Below are 7567 nucleotides of genomic sequence, written 5' to 3'. Positions count from 1 at the left end.
TATAGAGATACTCTGCACCATCATACAGCGCGGCATGTTCATTATCAGTGTATAGAGATACTCTGCACCATCATACAGCGCGGCATGTTCATTATCAGTGTATAGAGATACTCTGCACCATCATACAGCGCGGCATGTTCATTATCAGTGTATAGAGATACTCTGCACCATCATACAGCGCGGCATGTTCATTATCAGTGTATAGAGATACTCTGCACCATTATACAGTGCAGTATGTTCATTATCAGTTTAAAGAGATACTCATCATCATTATACAGCACTGCATGTTATTATCAGTGTAAAGAGATGCTCAGCATCATTATACAGCGCAGCGTGTTCATTATCAGTGTAAAGATTTACTCAAAGTCATTATAGAGAGTGGCTTATTGATTATCAGTGTACAGAGATACTCAGCATCATTATACAGCACTGCGTGTTTATTATCAGTGTAAAGCGATACTCAGCATCATTATACAGCGCAGCATGTTCATTATCATTGTATAGTGATACTCATAATAATTATACAGGGCAGTGTGTTCATTATCAGTGTATAAAGATGTTTATTACCTATATACAGTGCAGTACTGTATGTGCACTATCAGTGTATAGAGATACTTAGTGACATTATACAGCGCAGCGTGTTCATTATCAGTGTATGGAGATACTCAGCATCATTATACAGTTCGGGGTATTATCCCTTTACAATAGATGCTACTTGCCTTTCACTTGAATGAATCCTCGGTGCACGTGGTTAACCTATTCAGTGCCAGAGGGTTAATGTACAGAGATTATCCAGACACAGACAGAAGGTGGCAATGGGGGGTGGGAACATAGTAGGGGGTCACAGCTTCCCCCCCCAACATCCCCCCCTCCATCTGCTCCACTTCCAACCCCATTAATAATGCAGGCGGATTAATGGGATACTGGGTGGGAGCTGGGGGGGGGGGGAAATTAATGGATAAGCAGGAGACAGCACTCGTTAGTGGAACGTCCCCTCCAAGGACCCTCGGCCCATCACCCAGATCCATACATTGGATAGCAGGGGGCGTCCTGTTAATTGATTAAGTCACTGTGTCTTCAATTAACCCTTTCGCTGCCAGGGGGAGCCCTACTATGCATTATTGCCAAGCAGTGAAAGGGTTAAGGAAGGGCCATTCAGTCTCTGCCCTGCGTTTAGTATTTGGGGGTGATTGGGGGGGGGGGGCTCTTTTACACAGGCGCGCTTGTGAACTTGTTTTGTATATTGTTCATATAAAGTGCAAGTCATTTAAAGTAGCAATGCCCCCCGAAAATTGATGTATTTTTTATTTAACCTTACCTAGAGGGGGGGGGGGGGGAGGGGGAGATGCCTTCGAAGCACACCCGTGATACCCTAACCACCAAGGTGCCCCCATTTGCAAAGTTTTGAAGTCGGTTTTGACATAAAAACTACAAATCTGGCCGGTGCGGTCACTACATCGACTCCTGATGATGTCACAGGTTTTATTTGGCAGAGCGAACTCTGACCCCCCTCATCCATTTTTTGTCCAGTGGACAAATATTTGTACCCGGCGTTGGTAATTGGAGGGGTTCACAACAAACACTAGGACACCAATGCATTAGGACAAAGTGTGCGCGCGCGCTACGGGGAGACCGGCGCTTCGCGCTACAAACCTGTTTGTATTTCCCGCGCGACGGCCGGGTCACGTGAGCGGTTCGCCCAATGAGGACGAACCAGCTCCATGACATCATGGCCGCGCCCCGGACACACCTCCCTGTCGCCTCTGCCTGCCTGAAAGGAAATATCTCCTGCTGCAGGCGAATGTGCGCTGCGCCGAGGAGTGCGGAAGCAAGCGCGTTCTACTATGGACGCAGCCTAATGGGGATAAGCGCTTCAGACAGGAAGTTAACAAATAGGAAACGGCGTTCCTGCCCCGAAGAGCTTACAATCTAAGTGGTAACTAGGAAGAACGTACAGAGACAGTAGGAGGGTGTTCTGGTAAGTGCGTCTGCAGGGGGCCACAGTCAGTGCATCTGAGGTGTATAGTATCAGCCAGCGAAGTTATCCATATGCTTTGTTAAAGAGGTTTGTGTTAAGATGGGGCTTAAAGATGGAGAGAGAGGGTGCCAGTCGGATATTGAGGGGAAGGGCATTCCAGCAGTGTGGGGCAGTGAGTGAGAGCGGTGTGGGGCAGTGAGTGGGAGCGGTGTGGGGCAGTGAGTGAGAAAGATTTTAGGCAGGAGAGGACTTTAAGGGACAGAGGAGTGTATAGTGAGATATTAGGGAGAGATATAAGCAGGGTATAGTGAGGTATTAGGGTGAGATGTAAGGACAGACAGAGGATGGTTTAGTGAGGTATTAGGCTGAGATGTAAGGAGGGGCAGAAGAGTGTATAGTATTCTGAAGCCAGGGTCACGATTGATGTGTGAATGGCCCCCGATAGCATTAACTCAGCCCCCTTTCCAAATCACTCCAAGTCCTATAATATTTCCTTCACTTTATTGGAAAAGGCAGCAGAATACAGGTTCTTGTGAATGGTGTGTAGTAGTGATTTGTAGTTAGAAGCAGGTAGAAAGAAATGGCCTTGCCATAGGAGAGTGACAGGGATGCATGCTGTACTCACAGTCTGCAGGGTGGAAAAGGAAGTGAGGAGCAATGTGGGTAAAGGAATAGTCTAGGGACAGACTATCTGTGAACAAAACAGGGGGGAGGGCAGACTAGCCCATTCTGGTAAGGATCTCAGAGGCTGCAGTAGCAACTCACTGATTACATGCCCAGAGGCAAGAAATGCAACATTGTTACATATCACACAGGCACAGTGTGTGTGTGCAAACTCCATGCAGCTGAAAATAAGAACTGACAGGCAGAAGCTGCAAAGGAAAGAGGGGGGCGAAACAGGGATGTGATTCTTGTTCCATGACATATAGTGAGAGATTAGGGTGAGATGTAAGGAGGGGCAGAAGAGTGTATAGTGAGATATTAGGGTGAGATGTAAGGAGGGGCAGAGGAGGGTATAGTGAGATATTAGGCTGAGATGTAAGGAAGGGCAGCAGAGTGTATAGTGAGCTATTAGGGTGAGACGTAACAAGGGGCAGAGGAGGGTATAGTGAGATTAGGGTGAGATGTAAGGAGGGGCAGAAGAGTGTATAGTGAGATATTAGGGTGAGATGTAAGGAGGGGCAGGGGAGGGTATAGTGAGAGATTAGGGTGAGATGTAAGGAGGGACAGGGGAGGGTATAGTGAGATATTAGGGTGAGATGTAAGGAGGAGAAGAGGAGGGTATAGTAAGATGTTAGGAGGGGCAGAGGAGGGTATAGTGAGATATTAGGGTGAGCTGTAAGGAGGGGCAGAGGAGGGTATAGTGAGATATTAGGTTGAGATGTAAGGAGGGGCAGAGGAGGTTATAGTGAGATATTAGGTTGAGATGTAAGGAGGGGCAGAGGAGGGTATAGTGAGATATTAGGATGAGATGTAAGGAGGGGCAGAGGAGGGTATAGTGAGATGTAAGGAGGGTATAGTGAGATAGGGTGAGATGTAAGGAGGGGAAGAGGGGGGTATAGTGAGATGTTAGGAGGGGCAGAGGAGGGTATAGTGAGATATTAGGCAGAGATGTAAGGAGCGGCAGGGAAGGGTATAGTGAGATATTAGGGTGAGATGTAAGGAGGGGCAGAAGAGTGCATAGCCTTAAACGGGAGGATAATTGAGTGTGTAATACGGGATTTAATAGGAAGCCAGGAGAAGGATTTCAGCAGGGGAGACGCTGAGACAGATTCAGGAGTTCTTTTTTTAATCATTCGGCTGCGTTTAATTTATTGAACATGTCACTATTCCTAATTCATTTTCATCCTAAATAGGACTGGCCCATTTAAGGCGCCTCTTAGCAATATATGCTGAAGATAGATTGAAGTGAAAGAACTCAGACATAAAACCCCTTTTGTGTCCCAATGCGAGACTTCCCACAATCGACATCTTCCCCCCTCCCTAAAAAAAACCTCTAACCGTGAATTCCAGGAAAACGCAGAACTCCTGATCCGAAGAGCTGGCAATCTAATTACTGATGCGAAGAGCAGATGACTTGACCAAGCTCACATGCTGAGTTCTTACACTTCAAAAACCATCATCCGTGGGCTCCAACAATATCTTGCAGGTCAGAGGTCGTCACAAACCCTTGTACTGTTTTCCTGTGTACATGTGTTTATTGATTAGCCTCAGAGACACAGATAGCTATCCATCAGGGTCTTCTCCCATCAGGGAAAAGCCCCCTCACCCTTCACATAGACAGACAGCGGGAGGGTGTGGGAACAAGAGGCACAAGATGCTGTCTGTCCTAAAATACCTCAGTGTAAGCCCCTAGGGTTGTCAAGTGTCCGGTATTTGGACACGTGTCCAGTAAAAAATGAGAGGTAATACTGGACATGTATGTGTATACGAGTCTTACCTCTCTGGGTGTGTATGTGCAGTGGTTGACAAATCACCAAAAAATCTACTCGCCACCTAGTACCAAACGTGTGCTGCTTGGGCCAATATTTACTCGCCCGGGGGTTAAATCCACTCGCCCGTGGCGAGCAAATGTATAGGTTTGTCGAACACTGTATGTGTATACGGGTCTTACCTCTCTGGACATAGTGGCCTGACTGGCTTGGGGGGGGGGGGCGCGGGATTTCCCTGAGCAGGGAGAGAGCAGGGCTATATGGTAATGCAGCCATTCAGGAGTAGGTGTCAGGATCCTGGAGGTGAGGCCAAGGAGAGGAGGAAACAGCATGGAACTGAGGTGTGTGTTTGTGTACACCTGAGGAAGGGAGACCCCCAAAACATTGTGCGTTTGCAACCTTCAAATTACATAGTTACATAATTACATAGTAGATGAGGTTGATAAAAGACATACGTCCATCAAGTTCAACCTATGCTAAATTTAGACAACAGATACTTTATCCTATATCTATACTTACTCAATGATACAGAGGAAGGCAAAAAACCCCAGTATCATATCATCCAATGATATCTCATAAGGGGAAAAATAAATTCCTTCCTGACTCCAAGAATTGGCAATCGGATTAATCCCTGGATCAACATTCTTCCCATGTTTACTTACTTGGTATATCCCTAGATACCTTTTGTTTCTAAAAATATGTCCAACCTTTTTTTTTTAACAAATGTATTGTATCTGCCATCAAAGTCTCCATGGGTAATGAATTCCACATTTTAACTGCCCTTACTTTAAAGAACCCTTTCCTTTGTTGCTGGTGAAATCTCCTTTCCTCCAACCTAAAGGGATGCCCCTGAGTCCTTTGTACTGCCCTAGAGATTAATAGTTTTTTGAAAGCTCCCTGTACTGTCCCCGAATATATTTGTATATAGTTATCATATCCCCTCTTAGACGCCTCTTTTCTAATGTAAATAAATCTAATGTAGCTAGCCTCTACTCATAAGTTAGATTGTCCATCCCCTTTATTAATTTGGTGGCTCTTCTCTGCACTCTCTCTAGTTCCATAATGTTTTTTCTAAGGAGTGGTGCCCAAAATTGTACTCCATATTCAAGGTGTGGTCTTACTAATGCTTTGTAAAGGGGCATAATTATGTTTACTTCCCTTCCATCAATTGCCCGTTTAATGCAAGATAAGATTTTGTTTGCCTTTGCAGCTACTGCCTGACATTGGGCACTATTGCTAAGCCCGCTGTCTACAAACACTCCTAAATCCTTCTCCATCAAGGATTCCCCCTAATTTATCCCAATTTAATTTGTAAGTCGCCGGTTTATTCTTGCTTCCCAAATGCATAACCTTACATTTATTTGTATTAAGCCTCATCTGCCATTTACCTGCCCAAGTTTCCAGTCTCTCCAAGTCCTTCTGGAGAGAAATTACATCCTGCTCTGACTCTACTACCTTACACAATTTAGTATCATCAGCAAAGATGGAGACTTTGCTCTCGATCCCAACCTCAAGGTCATTAATAAACAAGTTAAAAAGCAGGGGTCCCAGTACCGATCCCTAAGGTACTCCACTCACGACCTTAGCCCAGCCTGAAAAAGTTCCATTTATGACAACCCTCTGTTGTCTGTCCTTCAACCAGTTTTCAATCCAGGTGTATATATTTTTACTGAGTCCAATGTGCTATACTTTGTACACCAACCTCTTGTGTGGAACCGTATCAAAAGCCTTTACAAAATCTAAGTAGACAACATCAGCTGCATTACCCTGGTCTAAGTTCCTACTTACCTCCTCAAAGAAACAAATAAGGTTAGTTTGGCAAGATCTATCCTTCATAAATCCATTCTGACTACTACTACTAATTTTGTTTTCTTTAGGTATTCCTGAATATTATCCCGTATTAAACCTTCAAGTAGTTTCCCTACTATTGAAGTCAGGCTTACAGGTCTGTAATTTCCTGGTTGTGATCTAGCTCCCTTTTTAAATATAGGCACCACATCTGCTTTACGCCAATCTTGTGGTACGGAGCCAATGGAAATGGAGTCCCTGAATATTAAATGTAATGGTTTGGCTATTACTGAACTTAACTCCTTGAGAACTCTTGGATGTTTGCCATCGGGGCCAGGTGCCTTGTTTACTTTAAAACAGTTTATCATGCTATAATGCCTGGTGTCAGACTTTATTAGAACAGTGCGGCAAGAAGATATCCAGCTCCAAGTTTAACTACGTGGCAGAGGTGGGATCCCAGCCACTCTTCCACTGCCTGCACCTTACAGTGAAAAAGGACACCCACTGCAATTATCTATAAGGAGTGCGGTGAGATCTAAAACCTTTATCATGAGAGTGAAGCAGGAATATCCTTAAAACCTGACCTGTTGGGGGGGGGGGGGGGGTGAGTGGGGGTCTTGCGGACTGCAGTTGAGAACCCCAGAGTTAGAGGTCCTGATATTATCTACATCCCGTTCCAGAGATGTGTGAAGGACTCTGGCACTGAAGGGGTTAACCGAGACGCTAGCATCACAGCAGGTCCTGGCTGACACATCTGCTTCATCTCTCTGTGGCTGTCCCCCCCCCCCCCCCCCCGCTGTGTATAGGGGAGTATTAAGCATCACACAATGGCTTTGTGCGTCTGTGTGTGTCTGTGTACTTACCTGACATTTCTCCGTCTGCGCCATCCGTGTTAAAAATTCGTTTTTTCAGTTTTTGGGGTGCACAAAATTGGCCTGCGCTGGGGGGGGGGGGGATGGAGGGATTACCGATATTAATGGCGACCCCACAAAAAGTAGAGAATACATCAAAATCATCCGCCGAGTTCAGTTGGAGTACAATAAACGTAAGAAAGAAAGAATCCCTTTTGTTTTTCAATGAGACAACACCCCAAAACGGAATTCAAATGAACTTTATTATAACAAATGAGTAAAAAATGTTAGTGTTTGGGGTTGAGGCAAAACTGTGACTCAAAATATAATAAAAATAATTAAAACAAGGAGAGGCGTGTGTGCTTATTTAAACGCAACAGAGTCTTGGGGTATCACCTTTTATATAATGTGGGTGATTATAGTTATACAATTAAATGAACTACATCTCAGGTGAATCTAATAGACATGTGTGAGCGTCCAAGGTGAGTAAATGGGTAAGAAAGCAGCCGCAATTACTT

This window comes from Ascaphus truei, chromosome 9, assembly GCF_040206685.1.
Source record: "Ascaphus truei isolate aAscTru1 chromosome 9, aAscTru1.hap1, whole genome shotgun sequence".
Lineage (NCBI taxonomy): Eukaryota > Metazoa > Chordata > Amphibia > Anura > Ascaphidae > Ascaphus > Ascaphus truei.
This window is presented reverse-complemented; position numbering follows the sequence as displayed.